Raw genomic sequence first — 20,692 nt, 5'->3', positions numbered from 1 at the left:
AGATTGGTCTTACAGGTCGGTGCAAAATTAGTGCCAAATGCACTTTATTGCAATGTAATATTCCGGGTTTAAACTGTTCTTCAGCTTGAAGTTGCAATCATCTCTGGTCAGTATAAGTAAAACAAAGACCTGGCGAGAATCCAATGCACAACTTTGGCAGTTCATGTGCTGCCATTCTGTCATGCAAGTACAGCAAGCTAACTAATTGCACCACTGCATCTGCAGTCTAATGGTGGCGAACGTCTCCTGATCTTACCACTGGGCCCCTCAACCGAATTACTTTTTTTCTGTGTATCTGAAATGAAACGCAGTGCAGAGGTGGTTATACTGATAATGGATCATAGATTGTGAAGCATCAGCTTCAGGAAAATGGTATAGATAAATGTGGTGAAAATCGGTTTTATTGAATACTGCATACATTTACCATGGCTTCCTGCGTTGGTCACAGGCAATGTTTTCCTTCTATAGGCTTCAATTCGTCAGAAAATTCGATGCACTGATATTTCACCAACTTCGTTTGGCATGTTCATCTGAGACATCGACCCACACTGCATACAACATCAACAATGTTCAGCATACTATGTGCACGAGAATGTGGCATGGTTTTTATGCACAGTGAGGATTGAATAATGTTCTGCAAGGGCAAATTAAATTCAGTTTAATTCGTAAAGTCGCAAGAATCCAGAGTAAGATTCAAAATGTCAGAAATTCACGTTCATTACCTTGGCCAGAATTCCAGCCCAGCAAAGGGGAAATCTGCCCCTGAATCCCCAGAATCCAATTGTTTGCTCCATGTGTCCACTTGGAAACCTATGTGAAGGAACATTAAGCCTGAAGGAGAACTTGTGAGAATCCTCCGCTGTCTGATCTAAAGCTGAAACAAGAGCTGTCGATTCCAGCCGGGAGGGAAGCAAAGTGGAGATGAGACCAAAATATTATTTGGCGTTTACTTCATATTGTCCTCAATGTGATTATTTAAAAATCTTGGCCAGAAATAGCACAGACACAAAGGAGCAGAAGGAGGCCATTCTTAACACCGATCCTGTCCTGCCACGTAATTTGATATCATCATGGCTCACACAACAATTGTATGTCTTTTTCCAGCCCATCCACAACGTCGTACTGGCTAACAGGCATTTATCGATCTCTACCATAAATAGACATCGATAATGTACATCTGTGGGAGGAAAGTGTTCCGTTTCGAGACAGTTCGGTTTATGCACGAATATTACCGGTTTTGCAGATGAGCAGCCGAGTCTGGTCTGACCACTTTGCAAAACATAAATTAAAACACGACCCTGATGGGATTCGAACCCACAACCTTTGAATCGCAACCTGAATAGAGATGTAGAAGTCCAACGCGCTTTCCATTGCGCCACAGAGCCGCGCCTTATGTTGCCGTTAAGCCCACAAGTTTGCCTTTGATGCATTGCATTCAGGACACCAATCTCGCGCCTGTCTGTCCTCGTCACACTTTCTGGTACCTGGTCCTTATCCACTAGTGCTCTGGCTCATCAAGTGTTCAGCTACAGACTGCTGAAACGTTCTCATGACACTTACCTTTACCACATGTTCAGATAATAATTTCCAGATAATCAATACTCTACAGGTGAAAGTATTATTCCCAAATCTCCTCCTTGTCTCCTGTCTTTCATTTATGTTACTCTGTTCCTTCCCAATACAGGCTTATCCCTGTCACACATATCTATCCTCTTCATAAAATGAGCACGTTAATCGGATTCTTATTCAGCCTTCTCTGCGCTTAGAGTTACATCCCCAACCTAGCTCGCGTACCTTCACAATGGGAGTGGTCAAATCCTTGCCATTCTTTTCATCTCCTGTGAAATTCTCCTCCTGCATTCAGACGCTTCCAGTATCTGGCGATTACAAGAGAAAAACAAAGTTCTCAGAAGAAAAACCAAAAGGTCCGAACAAAATCAGCAGCTCTTGTCTATCTCTGCTGAGGAAGGAAAGTTAACGCTTCGAGTCCAATGATCCGTCTTCAGAACTAATGGGAAGGGAGGGTGGGTGAAGTATGTGTAAGACGGCAGACGGTTTCTAAAATTATTGAACTTGATGTTGGGTCCAAAAGTTTTCATGGTCTGTCGGTAGAAAATTAGTTGCGTATCTTACAGCTTATGTTGTGTCTTGAAGGAGCACTGCAGCAGACCAGAGACTGAAATGATGGCTTGGGAACACAGCGTCTAGATTTGAGTGGTGCTGGAAAAGCACAACAGTTCAGGCAGCACCCGAGGAGCAGTGAAATCGACGTTTCGGGAAACAGCCTTTCATCAGGAATATAAGCAGAGAGCCTGAGGGGTGGGAACATAGTGTAATGTTGAAGTTACAGGAACTGGAACATCGGGATGGTATTTGTTGATTCTGGACAGAACGTAAGTGATCTCAGCTTTGTCACCGACTTAATGTTCCTCTCTCCATTGGAGAGAGATCACATTCTGAGCAGGAAATACAGTTGCCTCGATTAGCTGAAGTGCAGAGAAATCTCTGGACCATGCGACCGGGAGCTTCCAGAGTGAGGAGAAATATCTGAAACCAGCAGGAAACGTAACTGACAACAACAAACGTCACAATGCAGTACAGGCACTTCGGCCCTCGCTGTTACTGCAACCTGTAAAATAATTTAATGCCCATTGTAATGGTAAATTAACATTTATTTTAAATCCAATAAAAGCACAGGGAAACAAATAAGTAATTATTTGAATTTGCAGAGGCATGTGTTGCAGACAGACAAAAAAAAATGTAAAGTTAAACCGAAATAATAGCAGACATACAAGGCCAGTAAACTACCATACCAGGGACAAACAGTCAAGGAATGAGAAAAAAAATCCTTTTGATGTGGAAGACACCTTTCCTCACGTACCATTGGCGAAGGCATCCAGCGAGAGGTGGCAGGATTTGAGACGATGCATACTGCAGGCACAAAAAACGAAAGATTGTGTTTTCAGCGACGACGTGAGTACCTGATTCAATACACACATAAGGACAGATATGAAGAAACTAAATTGGCTAACTCAGGCAGATAGAGCAGTCCAGGTAACCCCCGCCAAAAGGGTAGCCTGGCGATTAGTTATGGTAGATGTTTCGGACCCAAGATTAAGAAGGGTCACTACTGAGTGCAGGGCAAAAGGCAAACGTGATGTGGGGTTCATAGGAAGCTGTGAATCCATAAGGATAGCCCGGAAATCTGAGTATCGCCCATGCAGAGCACGAGACCCGTTAAAACACGAGACTGCCAAAGGATACTACTTTGCATCCCTCCTGAAAGCTTGAGTGATAATCCCCTGTGGATAATCACCGGTGAGAGCCCCCATTTTTCTGGTCAAAAAGGCAAACATTCCAGGTGAATCGGGGAAACGGAGCTTTGTTCAAGACCAGCAGGTAGTCAATTATGCTGTTGTTCCGCCCGCCCCAAATGTTCCTAATCCTTGTACTATTTCAGTTCGAATTCCACCTGACAGTAAATGGTTTTCTGCCACGGAATTATCAAATATCTTCTTTAGTGTACCGGTACACCCAGAAAGTCAATTCTGGTTCACTTTTCCACTCAAGGGAAAATCATATACACTCAAGCGACTTTGTCAAGGTGACTGTAAGTCCCCCATCATAATTAATGAGGCTCGATGCTGGAGTCGGGAGATTTGTGTTTTAACCACGGGGTCAGCGCTTCTGTAGTATGTAGACGAATGCTTAATAGCAGCACCAACAGAGGAACAATGTGAGAAAGATACGCTTGTGTCGCTCTGCCATCTCGCCGTGAATGGGCACAAATCTTGTGTCGCAAATCTACAATTTGTGCAACAACAGGTGAAGTTCTTTGGTCATTTCTTGTCTGAATCAGGGAAGTGCATTGGTCAAGACAAAGTTCAAGCAATTTGCAAATTCCAAAGCCTCACACGAAGTAACAAGTGCTATTCTTTTTGGTCTTGCACTCCTACTGTCGATTTTTTATCCCACATTACACAACCCTTGAGGCGCCTCTAAATGAAATTTCCAATGGCTTAGAGTTTCAGAACCAGAGATCGTTGCAGCTGAACATGCGCTCCAAAATCACACCTACACTGGGGGTCAGAATCAAAACAAGCCTTTTGTACAAACGGTAGATGCATGACATCTGATCGGATGCAGGAGAATGTAGGAAAATTGAGGCAGGTAGCTTACATTTTGGCTAAACCTAGACCCCGTAGCGGCAGGATTGCCTATATGCCTGCAAGCCGTGTTTGCAGCTTCAAAAGTTTGTTGTAGCGTCCAGGGACACAGTCGGCTTTGGAGAATTAAGCCTCCTGGTCCCACATGGATCCTTACTATTTTTCGAGCAAAACACAGCACACATGTCTGCAGCACGTTGGCTCAGAAACAATACTGTACTATTGGAGATGCCTAACATTACAATAACGAGATGTAACGTCCGTAATGCTGCTAGCCTTCTCGCCACAACAGGAGACAGAGACCCACATGACTGTGTCGCTGTAACTCACCAAGACCAGGCGTGCAGGCTTCACAAACACAGTATCAGGATATTGCGTTTTTTTGTGAATGGGTCCGCATTCAGGGGCAAACGGATAGGCCACAATGGTGTTTGGTATGCTGTAGTAAATAGCCACGAGGTAGTCAAAGCGGAATCACTCACTTGTCATCTGTCAGCTCAAGCAACAAAGCTGATTGCCTTGACTGAGGCATGTCAATTGACTGAGTGAATGATAGAGAATATTTACACAGACTGCAGGTATGCATTCGGGGTTGTACATAATTGTGGAACTCTGTGGAAACACAGGGGGTTCTTGACCTCCACTGGAAAGCCCAAAATACACCGTGGTCTGACTTCTGACCTCCTGGAAGCGGTCCTACCGCCTAAATCATTCGTTGTCTGTAAATGTGAAGCCCACACGAAAAAGTACGATTCCCTTTCTCAAGGCAATGCGAATGCAAACTCTTCGGGAAGGACAGCAGCCCAGCAGCCGCCAAGTGATCAGTTGACATGTGTATGTCAATTATTTGTAATCTAAAGCAGACTTATGGGAGGTCGAGTCGCAGCCCACGCCGAAGGACAAGCGTGAATGGACAATGGCAGGGTGCAGAATGAGGGAATGGGTGTGGTGTGGCCCCATTGGTAAACCCTGTCAACGCGAATATTATTCCCATTCCGTGCCAATTAATACACAGTGAGGACCATGTGTCAAAAGGGGGGGGGGGGGGGGAGTGTAGCGATCTTGATATTTAATTCGGTTTCCGTGGTCGAATCTGTAAGTCCTCCTCGGACATTGTGCAAAATAATTTTCCAAAGGTCATCTTAGTCAGTCCGGGACTGAGATTCAGAAAAGAACAAATGTTTCTTTTTTTTGGAGCTGGCTGTGTTTACATTCTCCCCACCTCAAGTTTATAAGGACTTATAAACTTCATTTCTGTCAGTCCAGGTGAGACACTTTGTGATGCGGGTACTTTCATTGGCAAAGAAAATACATTTATCCCCATGAAGCTTCCATTCATCCTCTGTCTGCCCATTCATTCAATTTGATCACTGCTGTTCTGATAAATTTCACCTCTGCTGTCCTGTTGTTCTTCCATAATTCGAGGGAACGTCGAACAGAAACCCAAAATCATATTAATGTTCGGTTGTTCATGTTACATCAATGACCAGACCAGAACAAGCTAGCAGGAATTTCAATAACAGAAAAATATTTTAAAAATTCCTTCCCGAAAATCAACCGACTGCAAAGTCAGAATATGAGAAATGTCAGAGTGCACTGAGATTTAGCCAATTTCACAACGCTCGGACACACCTAGCCGAGTTCAGTCTTTGCGAAATGTTTATTTATAATTGTGACAATTCCCTGGGGCAGATCCTCCCTCAATCCACAAAAATGTATGCTGTCAAAAACTATTTCAGTTCAGATTAAAATGGCTCAAGATACTCTCCATCAATCCGAGGTTACTGCGCCATGTCAATTGAAGTGTATTCAGATAAGGTTAGAACTCCCAGCCTTTTCTCCCACAGCTCTCTATTCCAGTTGCTCCAGCCTCGTTTGGAGCTCCCATCCTGGGCTTTTCACGCACATCTCTGCCTTCATAGAAGAATTGCATGCTCACGGACTTGGTCACTGGCAGAAAGAGTAAAGATTCTCGCATTCATTCCGCTCTCAAATTCCGATCGGATCTTCACCACTGCGTCGCCAAATTTCTGTTATTCCAGACCTGGAAGCCAGTGTGATTGAAGTGTGTAACCGTAGTTACAACCTTCGTAATGATGAGAAACTTCGTTGTTATTTAAACCAACATTTCACCAATTTGTTTGCTAAGCCTGTAAAATTCATCTTTTCTCGAAATCTATCGAAATCAGTCTTCGACATTCTCAATGATGGACTTTCCACTGCCACTGAGGACATCGAAGATGACGATACAACCCAATCTCAGTAGGTTATCCTTTGTGCATGTGGTGCTGTTCCTCGCCAATCTCAGTCATTGCATTTATTGCATTTACTGTTGGTTATTTTTTCATGTGATTGTATAGTGGCTCATCCTCTGCATTGTGGCCGAAGCAACCTGCATTCAAATCCGAGTATCAGCAATGCGCATTTGTTCCATGTTACTCCACATAACACTTGCAAAACAAACGCAGAAAGGAAGAAATCAATTTTTAAGGGTAAAATGCTCTCGAAGGTGATGATTTTCTTGCTTCAAACTTTATCTGTACATAATCTCAGAGAAGTTTCTCCCTTTCCCAATCACCATTCTTCCATTCTATCCTTCCTCACATGCCACTGGGGCTTTGCACAAAGTAACATTCACTTTCACATTGACACCGTTAAGTAAGTGCTGCAGCTGTCACTCTTCTTATGTGAACTTGCACCAATACCACCATGAGGAGCTTTAAGCCACTTAATGCAATCAGATAATGTGGTTGGGTTATTAATCCTCATGTAAAGTGTTTGATTTGCATGGACCAGATATTATTGGAGCACTGGATTCATGAAAAGGACGCAGAACAATATCGAGGAAAAGAGACTTTATTGGAAAAGACCAATGTTTGAGAATTCCCCACATTTATTTCCAGTCTTTATTCGTCTCTCGCTAGAGTGTTATGTATAATTCTGCAATTCACATAAAATAAGCGACATGAGAACTGTGGAAATGGTGCAGAAGTGATTTGCCAATATATTGTCTGGACTGAAGAAATTCAGCTATGAAAGAGTTTCGACAGACTGGCTTTGCTTTTGTGAGAGCAGGAGAGATTGAGCGGAGACAGTATTGAGATGTAGGAAATAATAAGGGGCACGGTGGCACAGTGGTTAGCACTGCTGCCTCACAGCGCCTGAGACCCGGGTTCAATTCCCGACTCAGGCGACTGACTGTGTGGAGTTTGCACATTCTCCCCGTGTCTGCGTGGGTTTCCTCCGGGTGCTCCGGTTTCCTCCCACAGTACAAAGATGTGCAGGGTCAGGTGAATTGGCCATGGGAAATTGCCCGTAGTGTTAGGTAAGGGGTATGTAGGGGTAGGGGTAGGGGTATGGGTGGGTTTCGCTTCGGCGGGTCGGAGTGGACTTGTTGGGCCGAAGGGCCTGTTTCCACACTGTAATGTAATCTAATCTAATGGATTGGGTACACTTAACGAAATATTTCTCGATGATGGATGGATCAATCAATCATAGATTTAAGATAAGAGTCATAAACGTTCGAGTAGCTCTACATAAAAAAATCTTTATCAGCTTGCGAGTCATTGGAATCCAGACATCATTGTCCCTATGAGTCAGAGCGGCAGAAATTCTAATAATCTTCAGAGATACTTAACTGTGAATTTGTAATGCTTAAGGCATACAACGGTAAATGATGGAAAATGGGATGAGGATAATCAAGCAGGTTGTTATTGACAAGGGGATGCACAAGTAGCTTGCAGCCTCAGTTAGTTCTGACATCCACCTTGTGGCGTTTCGTAACCTCAGTTATCACGTTGGATGCCAGTTTTCATTTTCCCGCTGGGGCAGCTCTGACTGTTTCAGAGTTTCAAGGTTTGTGTAAAAATCTGTTGTTCAGGTGAAGGATGCAGATGGTGTGGGGAAGTTCGATGGATTTGGGAAGTTGGTTTGCGGACCTTTCCTCCCCTTTCTCGGTGATATCTTCAAGGCAGATTAAACTCATGTGAAGCTCTGCTGTCCTGCAGCGTTTCGAATTGATTTGATTTATTTCCCACTGCATTCAATTGTTGTTTCTTGTCGTTAATTTGCATGTCCCAATATATTGAGTCCAGATCAACTTGTTTTTTAATGGAGTCATTGGACGAGTCTCGTCATTCCAGACATTCTCTGGCTTCACTCTGTTTAGCTGGCCCCAATGTATTTGTGTTGTCACAGTCGAATTTGTTGTCCTCGTCATCGCTGTGCATTGCTACTTGGAACAGCTGGTTGTGTTGTTTAGTGGATCTTCCAGAAATATTTTGCAACAATAGATATTCCCGCAGATTCTTGTCAAAACCAACGCCAGGAGGACATGCCATTACCCAACAAACCAAGCTCTCTAAATGATACGTAAAAGTATGTCTCAGCATGTACAGCCAGACTCCTCTGACCACTCAGAGTTATGAGACAGCATAAAGCGAAAGACATATTTGAAACAATTCACCAAAAAATGTACCAAATACCCATCATAGGCAAGACAAATTTGAAAAAAAAAGTATTGCATGTCGTGACTGCAGGAAACATTATACAGGACAGACAACTCACGATACGCATTCTTGAAGATCAACTTGACATGAAACGGCCAGGTGTCCGCAGTAAGTTGATTCATGACACTGAGTGTCGCTGATTCCGTGGCTGGAATCTCGCAATGTGTGACAGTCTGCAGCAATGGAGAATGTGTTCCTGGAAAAGTACAGCAGGTTATGCAACATCCAAGAAGCAGGAGAATGGATGTTTCTTACATGAATACTTCATTAGACATTCGGCCAAAACGTCGATTCTGCTACTCCTCAGATGCTGCCTGATCTGCTGTGTTTTCCAGCACCACACTCTTGACTCTGATCTCCAGTATCTACAGTCCACACTTTATCCTCCGTCTGCAGCATTAGGTAGTTCCTTGTGTGAGGGAACTGTTGACATTACCAATGTAAAATTCGATTGCTGATTGAGAAACAGCCCAAAAGTGTGTTTCTGTTGTTTTGAGTTTCCTGGATGTACAATGTGTGCTTCTGAGATCGCACCGTTTGCGGTAGTCTGGGGAGCGGCTGCAGTTATCTGCATTTACATCCTAGATGCTATTGGTGCGGTTTGATTTATTCTTGATTTATGCAACAGTAACACAGTGGCAAATCAATTAATATTTCAAGAAGGCAGACCGACGTGGAAAATGTCGATGTGCTGGTGACATTTGATCAGAGATTACCGAGATTCAGGAGAAACGAATGTTGATTTCTTTCGGGTTGTGATGAAAAACAACCAGGGAAATAAGTCACCAGCGGGTACAGTTTACAAGGGCACTCATAGGAAGCAAAATGCGAAATAAAACGTACAAAATAACGAAGACAGATGAAGGATGAGTGTAATCATGGGTAATCTGACTTCCACTCCGCAGTTCCCCTAATTCCCACACCCAGCCCCTTTGTTAACAAATGGTAGAGAACCATAAACATTAACATCGTCTATTGGAACGATCCAAGTCTTTTCTAAATTTTCGATTTGGCTATTAGTTTCAGTTATTTTTTTTTCTTTCCTGGGAAACCATCTCTTTCATTGTTAGCAATCGTAAAGGGAGCCATCCTTTTTATCATGGAAATAATATGATACTAAATTTTGTTTGTGGAGTATATAAGAAAACACTGTCACACGTTTCTTCTACTTTCTGTCGGTTTTAATGGTTCTCTGTGTTTTGAATCTTCCAACCAACGTGCATGACCTCATAATCCGGACATGAAATTGCATCTGACAAGTTTTTGCCCACTCACCCAATCTATCTATATGCCTATTCATATTGCCACGATCTCATCATAACATTCTCTCCCACGCATGTGTATTGCCAGCAAATTTGGACACATTTTACACTGCCCCTTTCTCTATGCTATTAACAGAGAGATAATTGAAGCCTTGAATATACTCAGTCTTGAAAGGCCTCTGCTGTAAATGTTTCTACATACTTGCAACCCTCTGAATGTGAGAACATCCTCCTCATTTATTTCTTATGTGGGTAACCCCTTCCCCTGAGATTGGGATCTCCGGTCCTTCACTATTCTGGATATAAAGTAGAACAGAACAAACTTTTAAAGTAAAACATATTCCCACTGCTCTCTCCAGTGCCAGTTCTGAGTTTTCTTTTTTAACCTTTGTTTGAACAAACTGCCCTGATGAGCACATTATTACTGACAATGACACATCTGCTTCACAGGTGCTTCAGTGCCTGTGATTGGAGTGGAGCTGAAAGGCGCGATAGAAGTGCATCTTTTTTCACTCGACTATTTCCATGTTATTAATCTCTCTGCTCATGAAAATGGATCCGTTATATGCATTCAATCTCTCATCAATACCGAGCATGTTTCACTCACAGTTGATTTTAAATGATTTCTTGTTGGATGAGTTATCTCTGCAACTCCAGAAAAACCATCCCAACAAATCGATATGTTCTCAGGTCTGCTCATTTCTTGACATACAGAAAACTTTCTCCAAAGAAAATATTTCCATAGTCGTGAATCTCTCCACAAAAGGAGTTTAATTTATCTCTCTACATGGTGCAAAGCAGAGGATTGTGAAAAGATTCTAGGAAAATGTTGCCAATTGTCAAATGGGAAACCTTTCAGCAAGCAAAACAGAAATCCCAGTGTCGAGCTTTGTGAATTTTTAGATATTCCTTGGGGCGCGGATTCAGTGGAAAATGAAGGGTTAACTGGCCGGCTGGGCAGAGACAGTTTAGAAATCTTTCTGTTCTTTCGGAGGCCGGTGTACTCCGGACTTGAATTGATGTACTCCGGACTTGAATTGATCTGTGACATTGAAGGATTCTGTTCCTGCACGTCAGGAAGTCAAATCTCATCTCAGCTCCGGGGCAATTAGAAAATACGGGAACAGGTAGGACACTGAAAGGCTGGAAATGAGGCGATCTCTGTAGGAGGATAACTTATTTCCGGTGTCATGCATGTGGCTGTAAAGGGTGGTATCAGCCTATTCCCATGTATTCATCGTGAATTGCCCAGGATTTACTTTGGAAACTACATACTAATTAAAGATGTTTGTAAATATGTGAGGAGCAGGCTGCAGCTTGCATTCGGGGATCATTGAAGCCATTGGATCAACAGTCTCTGTCGCGAGGTGAGTCATTGTTTTCGGCTCTTCACTGACAGGTTGCTGTTCTCCCACGACCCAGGAACAGAGCGACAGCTGTTCTCACACAATCTGTTTTTTTTTACCGCACAGTTCCGAGATTTTACCGAGTTCAGAAAAATATTCCTCAAAAGGCTCGAAGGGAGAAGGTTCCGCTTTTAGGAGAGCTAGTTCCCGGTGACATGTATGTGTCTGCAAAGTGTGAGATCAAACTGTTCCCATTGTCCACAATGAATGCTCCAGGATTAATTTTGGAAACGTCAAACCAATTGAAGACAATTTTCGTTTTGCGAAGGATAGGCAAAAGCTTGAATTCATTAACAGTCTGCTTTAGGAGAGCCTGCAAGGGGCCTGCTACAAGGGACTCTGTGAAGCAATTAGTCCTCTCGTCTGGCTGTTAACCGAGAGGGTGCACCCACGCATGGAGCGGTCGCTGTTCTTATCCATCTACCTCCTTTGCTGTGCACTTTCTGGTTTTTAATAGGGTCAGTAATATGTAGCCAAACGGAAACCAAATCAGTGAGGAAACACAAATGCATTTCTGTATTTTTGAATGGCTTGTGAAGGGTTGTGGACACTCCGACTCTCAAACAAAAACCGAAACAGCTCAAGGAACTCGGCAGGTATGACATTAGATGTGAAAGAAAATGGAGTTCTGAAAAACTCCTGGAGAAGCTCCGAATCGTTGTCTCTGTTTATCTCTCCCCAGATGCTGCCAGATCTGTTTAGTTTTTCCTGCAATCTCTCCTTTCTTTTTAAATGAATGACCATTTCAACCATCGAGATTGTTTACACAGTCCAAACATGACCTGACGTTTAACCCTATCGAAACTGTGGTGATTGAATTCAAACAAATAAACTTGAAACGAATTTAGTAGCGCGCTTCTGCAGTTGTGGCCAAGTGTTGACGCGATGGACGTTAATTCCACTAAGGATTTCTCATTGCAGTTAAGTATTTTCTGACTGTAATTGAGAGCCGAGAGTGAATTTGAAGAGTGCTTGTTCCCTGCTTTCTTGTTTCAAATTCAAATCGCAGGATAAGGTGAAATGTGTATAACTCAGGCAAGGAACGTTAATCATCTGCAACCAACCGCCTGTCAGGAGAGAAAAAGCAGGTAAGATCCATTTAGTTGTAAACTTCCATTACTGAATACGTTTCCCTCTCTGACAAAAGTGACGCCAAATGAGATAACAACCGTTCAAGGGATTGTGTTGGACTGGCGCAGACTTAGTGGGCCAAAGGGCATTTTTGTGCTAGACACTTCCATGGCCAGCTGCGAGGTGGTCAGTTTGTGAAGTAACAGGACATCCTTTGCAAAATGTCCCTCGGTGAGGAAGAGGTCGAAACTACTCTCCCCGATAGTTCTGATAGTCACGGTATTCATTGGCACCAATTACCAATTTCAATTGGTAATAACTATTACGGTGCATATTTGTGGAATCAGTCTATCTGACAATCAGGACGATGAGACCGTGATGTCTCATTACTCAGCCGAGAGCAAGCTCTTGCAGCTTACATTCCCTGGCTCTGCTTGTGAGATAAAGATTACTTTCTCGATGTGCCTGTGTTTATATCAAACAGCTCATTGACATCGGGACTGGACGTTCAGGGGAAAGTGGAGGTGTGACAGAGGCTGAAATAGAACAAGATGAGACCCCAGCAGTCAGACGGTTTGTTTTGGTGGGATTTCTGTTATTGAAAGTTACACATGAGAATCGTGTTCGATTATTTCAGCTCAGTATCCATTTCATATCGTGGCTCAGCACAACGGTGCACATTTTCTGGCGAAGTGCCTTGTCTTCCACTTCAAGCCACCTTTCTCTGGAGAAACTTACAGACGTAAAGCACATGAAGTGGAGAGAATCCTGAGGAAACTGTCACTTTCGGGGAATGTGCCTGTGTGACTGCTTCGGTATGTGACCATGAGAATACGCTCCTCAAAGGGGTTACAACAGTGTGACCAGGTCAACCTTCAGTACCATTGTTATGTCATTTAAGATCACAGGAAGAAGGTAACTGCTTCTAACCGGGACTAGAATAGATGTATGCCTGATATCGTGCGCTTCACGATGGACGAATGACCCGTCTCCACTCCTCTCCCACATGCATTTTAAACTCGAGGCCAGAGAGAAACTGACCTGACGAGAAAATCGCTTCACAACCTTCTACTATCAATTTTGCAAATTTATTCCTATCTTGCCACCTAAAACATTCAATTAAATGTAAAAAAATGAATGTGCTCTCAGCAAATGGGACACCTTTGGATACAGTCCTTCAGCCTCAAAACGACCCTACACAACTATTCTCAGCATACTTCTGTTAAACTAATTTTATATCTAAGTGGAAAACTTCCATTTAACTCCATGCGATCTAACTTTATGAATTAGTCAACCATGTGGAACCGTGTAAAATGTTTTATTGAAGTCCAAATGAGCAAAGTCTGTTACTTTGTCCTCATTGATCTTCTTGGTTACGCCCTAAAAAAACTCAATCAATTCTGTGCAAAACCAGCCTGATTATCCTGATTCATTCCTTGTATCTAAACATTCATATAAATCCTATCATTTAGAATTGTACCAAACAACTTACCCACGACCATAACCAGACACAATCACCTATGGCTCCCAGGCTTCTGCGTGAATTCCTTTCTAAACAAAGGCACAATAGCCATCCTCTGGTCATTCGGCGGCCCACTCGTCATAATAGATGATAAAAATATTTCTACGAAAGTTCCAAAGGTTTCTTTCCCGAACTTCCCACAAATTTCCGCGATACAGGAGATTAGATCCCAGGGAAATATCCAACTTTATATTTTCCAGGTCCTCCAGTCCTTCCTCTTTTCAATGTGAACGACTTTCAAAACATCAATATTTAATTGTACCCGTTATGTCGTTCTCCATGGTGTAAACTGACGTGAAGTGAACATTATATGTCTCTCCATCTGCTGAGATTCAAGACAAATGTGAGCTCTTTAATCTTAAAGTCCTATTTAGTCTCAAGTTCTTAATTATTGTAGCTTCTCTTTCTATTATACTTAGCTTTATGTTCTGATGACATCTCATATCCTCGATTGACCTTTATAATATACTCCATAAGAATGCCCCTCCACTCCTTATATCGTTCAAGAGATTCACTGTGTTTATATGGAAGCTGTCCCCTTTTTAAAAAAAAAGTCTTATACAAGGCGTAAATCTCAGCAACCAACATTGTTCTAACGGAATACCTACAATGTGGAACGACCATTTGGACCAAGAAGCCCCCACTAATCCTGCGAAGGGAATCACACTCAAACTCACACCTCTACTCAATTCCTGAAACTCTGCATTTCCCATGACCAAAGAACGTCAGCCGCACATCTTTCGTCTGGGGAGGAATGTGCAAACTCCAAATCCACAGTCATCCAAAGTAGATATTAAACCAACATCGCTGAGCCAGCAAGACATGGGTAATCGCCACTGAGGCAGCCATTATGAACCTCCGATCCACCACTCAAAATATATCATCACCAACACCTCCTCTTAATGTTCCAAATGCATCTGCCCAGAGCCTCCTATTGACTGAGGTCTAAACCTCTGCCCGTGCTTTCCTATTCGCTTGAACTGAACGCCTGCATTGTATTTGCCTTCCTAAACACCAACTGAAACTGCATATGAATCATAAGAGAAAATTGAACTTTGAATTCTTTCTGCTTTCATAAAATTGTTTGTGCCACTACTCTTACCACCAATCATATGTTCGCACACTTTTCCACAAAGTACCACAACTGCAACTATTTTTTTCAAAGCACTCAGTTTGTTCAAGTCATTTTGCCGCATGCCCGCTTAAACAAGAAGATCTGCCCTTGCGCCGATCATTGTATCTTCTTCAAATGGAGCAGCAACACCCTCAATTCCTTTGAATGGATCCTTCATACATAATGTGAATAGATGTGTTGCCAACACTGACTCCTGCTGAAATCCACTAGTCACGGGCTGCCATCCTGGAGAAGACCCCTTTACCCAACTGTCTGCCTTCTGCCAATCAGCCAAGCCTCAATCCATGTCCTCTTCTTTAGCAGGTTGCCATACTGCACCTTGACATATGCCTAGGGAAATTCAAGCTTGTAACCTCCACCGGCTTGACTACGTCTAACTTGCTCATTACCTACTCAAAGCATTTAACACAAAGCTGATTTATTTGATTGTTATCTAGAATATTCCAACTTTGATTCCAGGCCTGAATGTGAAGAACAACAATGTTCAATTGCTGTTGCGATATGTAAACACTACGCTGCCTTAGTAGGGTCGATGAGTGAGTGAATTCCTTCCCTCAGTGGGATCCTCTATTCTCTCAACAGGGTCGATGAGTGAACTAACTGTTTTGCTCACATGGAGCAGGTAAATACTTGCGGCCAAATGCAAACCAGTTGGTGTACTGAGAGTTGAGATGATCGCTTAAACCTATTCCTGGAATAGGTTCCTTGAAACGTCTCTCACAATTCGAAAATATAGATGTGAAATCAGTTCTACAGAGACTGGAGAGCACATCCCACAGGCTACATATTTGATAGCTCTCTCCATAATGTGATGACGTTCATGATGAACTGTCCCCAGGAACGTTTATAATGATTAATGTCTTTATTCAGTGTGAACACGTTGAACACACGCAAGTATTCAGCACCTTCTACAGCACTTCCCGCATTCATGGCATTTAGAAAGACCTGTTAATATGGCGAGAAAGGTGATGAGCCATCCGGTCGCTCGGACTTTGCAGCACGGTCCCACAGATTTGGAATTGGAAAGGTCTCTATTCCGGGTGAGCACGTGGGTCAGACGTCAGGTCTCTATATATCTTAATGGACTCTTATTTATGTGAACAAATTTCTCAGAGATGAAACACATAGAGGTTTGATAACATTTTCCAACGTTCTGAGAGAGAAAAGGTTTCTCGTTAGTATGAGCGTCGTGTTCGGTTCTCCAATCGCTGGACATTTTAAAGCATTTTCCGTAGTTCATACACTGAAATCATTTCTCATCATTTTGAACGAGCAGGTGTCGCAGCAGGTCAGAGACAGAGTGAATCCCTTCCCACACTCTGAGCGGGTGAATGGCTTGTCCCTGGTATCATTGCGTCCATGGGAATTCAGCTCAGACAGGGAAATGAATCCCTACATTTCCACAGTCATCCCTCACTATGACTGCAATTGAGGTGTGTAAGTCTGATGACAGGTAAAAACCTGGTCCACACGCACAATAAGTGAATGACTTATCTCAGACTATTACCAGAGCTTTTTCCTTTTATGTTCGAAATCTGATCAAGTTGTATTTGGGATAAAATTCGTGGCTTCATCAGATTATGGTGGAGAGGTTGACTTCTAAATCCTCCCCTTCTAATATCCTGCGAAATTGATGTGATCCCAAAATGAAAGTGTGAAACCGTCTTTCAAAAGACTCTAGAATCTGTCTGAAGATATGGTCTGAAGGTAAGCGATTTTCGACACTAAGAATTTGACCAGAATTTTGTCAGAATCTTTCATGCACACAACTTCCACCACAGAGAACGAGCAGGTCAGCAGGTGGATATGAACACGATCGCCTCCATGTTCCCTCCAGGCCAAACACTGTCCTGACATGTCTGACATCCAGTCCTATTGGAGCAGACATTTCTTACAATTCAATCATTGCAAAATTGAGGCCTCTGACTTCAGTCCCAAAATCAAAATTCACTGCCTCGCCACTGAGTCGAAAGTGTGATGCTGGAAAAGCGCAGCAGGGCAGGCAAACAACGAATGAGCTGGAGAATCGATATTTTGGACACGAGGCTTCATCAGGAAAGAGGCTTGTGAACCGAGGGGGTACAGAAACAAATTGAAGCGGGTGGGGTGGGACAAGGTAGCGGAGAGTGTGATAGATTGATGGAGGTGAGGACAATGATGAAAGGTCGCAGCGCAGGCTGGAGCAGATAGGTGGGATGGAAGATGTACAGACAGGACAGTTCATGAGAGCGGCGGAGACCCTGGACCTGAATGAACTTTGCTGTGTTGGAGGGAGAGTTGACTGTTCAGCCAGAAGCGAGTGGTGATGTTTGGTGCGGGTGTCCCGGAGATGTTTTCCGAAGCGGTCTGTAATTAGGCATCCAATTTCTTCAATGTCGAGGAGACAGCAAAGTGAGCAATTGTTACAGTAAATGACATGCGTGGAAATTTGGTAAAATTCTGATGGGCATGCAAGTGTCTTTTGGGCCTTTGACAGAGTTGAGGACGGATGTGTGCGTGGATGTTTTCCAAATCCCGTGTAGGAATGAGAAGGTGCAGGAAGGGAAGGGTGGTTTTGTGGAAGCGTGCACTTTGTAAGGGGTGGAAGAGGGAATGATCTTTACAGAAACTGGATAGGGGTGCGGAGGGAAGCACATCTTAATTGTTGGGGTTCATTTGCAGCTGATGGAATTACCGGAGGATGACATGATGTCTACAGAGGCTGCTAGATTTTAAAGTATTGAAGAAGGAAGTTCTGTCCTCGTCATATTTGGAGGGATGAGTTTTGTGAGTGGGGTTGACGGAAGTGGATGAGATGAGCTGGAAGGCATAATCGACGACGTGACAAGAGAAAATGCCTCGCCACAGATTCAAATTTCTCGCTGGCACTGGTTTGAATCTGAACAGATACGTCATTACCATGGTGACATCCTTCAACTCGTGATGTGTTTTTAACCACATATCGCCATCATCACCATGTCAGCCGACTTGCACCTCATTAACATCATTAACTCTTCCACGACTCTGCCCTTCTGCAGCTCAAACGCTAAACCATTCGTTTGGACGACACGGTCATAATACACTTCGATCCGTTCTTTCAAATTTCCTCCCTGCTCTGGTGCTAGTGGAGCAATGGATAGAGAGAGAGAAGAGTTGAGCACGTGGCTACGCGGATGGTGCAGGAGGGAGGGTTTTGGATTCTTGGATAATTGGGGCTTTTTCTGGGGTCGGTGGGACCTGTACAAGCAGGATGATCTTCATCTGAACCAGAGGGGTACCAATATCTTTGGGTGGGGGCGGGAAATTCGCTAAGGCTATTGGGGTGGATTTAAACTAATCCAGCAGGGCGATGTGAACCAAAATTGCAGTTCAAGTATAGAAATTGTTGAGAGTAGGGAGGTCCAGAATCAAGCTTCAGGGGCGCAAGATGGCACCAGCAAGCAAGAATTTGGTTTGGAGTGTGTCTGCTTCAATGCAAGGAGCATCCACAATAAGGTGGATGAACTTGCAGCTTGCATTGGTACCTGGGAATTCGATGTTGTGGCCATTTCGTAGACATGAACAGAGCAGGGACAGGAATGGTTGTTGCAGATTCCAGGATTACAATAAGAACAGAGAAGAAGGTAAAAGAGGGAGACGTGTGGCTGTGCTGGTCAAGGACAGTATTACAGTTGCAGAAAGGATGTTTGGGTCTCGTCAACTAATGTAATATGGGCTGAAGCTAGAAACAGGAAAGGAGAGGTCACGCTTTTTGGAGTTTTCTACAGGCCTCCGAATAATTCCAGAGATGTAGACGAAAGGATAGTAAATATGATTTTCGATAGGAGTGAGGGTGAGAGGGTAGTTGTCATGGGGGACTACAACTTTCCAAATATTGGCAGAAAACACTATAGTAGGATTACTATAGATGGTTCAGTTTTTGTCCACTGTGTGCAGGAGGGGTTCCTGACTCATTATGTCGACAGGCCAACAAGGGGCGTTGTCACATTAAATTCGGTAATGGGTAATGAGCCCGGTCAAGTGTTAGACTGGGAAGTAAGTGAGCACTTTGGTGATAGAGATCACCGTTCTGTTGAGTTTACTATTGTGATAGATATAGATAGGTGTATACCACTGGGCAAGAGTTGCAGCTGGGGGAACGTCATTTATGATGCGATTAGGCAGGATTTAGGAAGCATAGGATGGAGAAGGAAACTGCAGTGTAGGCACATGTGAAATGTGGAGCTAATTCAAGGAAATGCTACTGTGTGTCCATGATAAGTATGAATCTGTCAGGCAGGGAGAAAGCTGTAGAGCGCGGGAGCCGTGGTTTGCGAAGGAAGTAGATTCTCTGGTCAAGAGGAAGAAGAAGGCTTATGTTAGGATGAGATGCAAAGGCTCATTTAGGGCGTTTAATGGTTACAAGGTAGGCAGGAAATACCTAAAGAGAGAGCTCAGATGAGCCAGGAGGCGACGTGAGAAATTGTTGGCCGATAGGATTAGGGTCAAACCGAAGGCTTTCGATATGTATTTACGGAATAAAAGAATGACAAGAGTAAGATTAGGGCCAATCAGGATCATTAGTGGGAAGTTGTGTGCAGGGTCAGTGGAGATAGGGGAAGCACCAACTGAATACTTTTCAACAGTATTCAGTCTAGAAAACGGCAATGTTGTCGAGGAGAATACGTAGATACAGGCAACTGGACGAGGTATGATTGAGGTTCACAAGGAGGAGGTATTAGAAATACTGAAGAGTGTGAAAGTAGATATGTCCCCTGAACCGGATGGGATTTATCCTAGGATCCTTTGGGAAGCCATTGGGGTGATTGCCGAGCCTTTGGCACTGATCTTTAAATCGTCATTGCCTACATGAATAGTGCCAGAAGACTGGAGGACAGCAAATGTGGTTCCCATGTTCAAAAATGGGAGTAGAGACAACCCTGTTTATTATAGACCAGTGAGCTCCACTTCAGTTGTTGGTAAAGTGTTGGAAAATGTTATAAGAGATAAGATTTATAATCATCTCGAAAAGAATAATTTGATTAGGGATAGTCAGCATAGTTTTGTGAAGATTACGTCGTGCCACAAAAACCTTATGGAGTTCTTTGAGAAGGTGACCAAGCAGGTAGATGAGATGATGTTGTGTATATGGATTTCAGCAAGGCGTTCGAGAAGGTTCCCAACAGTAGGCTATTGTAAAAAATCCGGAGGAATCGGATTGTTGGAGATCAAGCAGTTTGTGTCAGTAATTGGCATGCTGAAATAAGACACAGGGTGGTAGTTGTTGGGAAATGTTGCTCCTGGATTCCACTTAACAGTGCTGAGCCGCAAGGATCGCTGTTGGGTCCACTGCTGTTCGTTTTATAAACGACGTTGATGTGGGCGTAGACGGGTGTGTTAGTACGTTTGCAGACGACACTGAGGTTGGTGAAGTCGTGGATAGTGACGACTTACGAAGAAGATTGCAGCGAAATATAGATAAGCAGCAGAGCTGGGCTGAGAGGTGGCAAATGGAATTTAATGCGGACAAGTGTGAGGTGATTCACTTTGGTCAGAGTAAGAGGAATGCAAAGTACGAGATTAATGGTAAGATTCCTGGTAGTGTAGATGACTGGAAAGATCTCGGTGTTCAGGTACACAGATCCTTGAAAGTTGTCAGCCAGA

The 20,692-nt window shown here is 43.4% G+C and overlaps 1 non-coding gene across 1 annotated transcript; it reads right to left on the bottom strand.

Annotated features, from left to right (window-relative positions):
* Positions 1-1,293: 1,293 nt before the first annotated feature.
* On the bottom strand, positions 1,294-1,385 carry trnar-ucu (transfer RNA arginine (anticodon UCU)). Its single transcript is given in 2 exon segments — positions 1,294-1,329; positions 1,349-1,385. It is a non-coding gene; the product is annotated as a tRNA-Arg (tRNA).
* Between the last annotated feature and the right edge of the window lie 19,307 nt (positions 1,386-20,692).

The sequence above is a fragment of the Chiloscyllium plagiosum genome, unplaced genomic scaffold (genome assembly GCF_037043375.1).
Source record: "Chiloscyllium plagiosum isolate Xiang-an unplaced genomic scaffold, Cpla_swu_hap1 HiC_scaffold_47, whole genome shotgun sequence".
In the NCBI taxonomy this organism is placed as follows: Eukaryota; Metazoa; Chordata; class Chondrichthyes; order Orectolobiformes; family Hemiscylliidae; genus Chiloscyllium; species Chiloscyllium plagiosum.
This window is presented reverse-complemented; position numbering and strand designations above follow the sequence as displayed.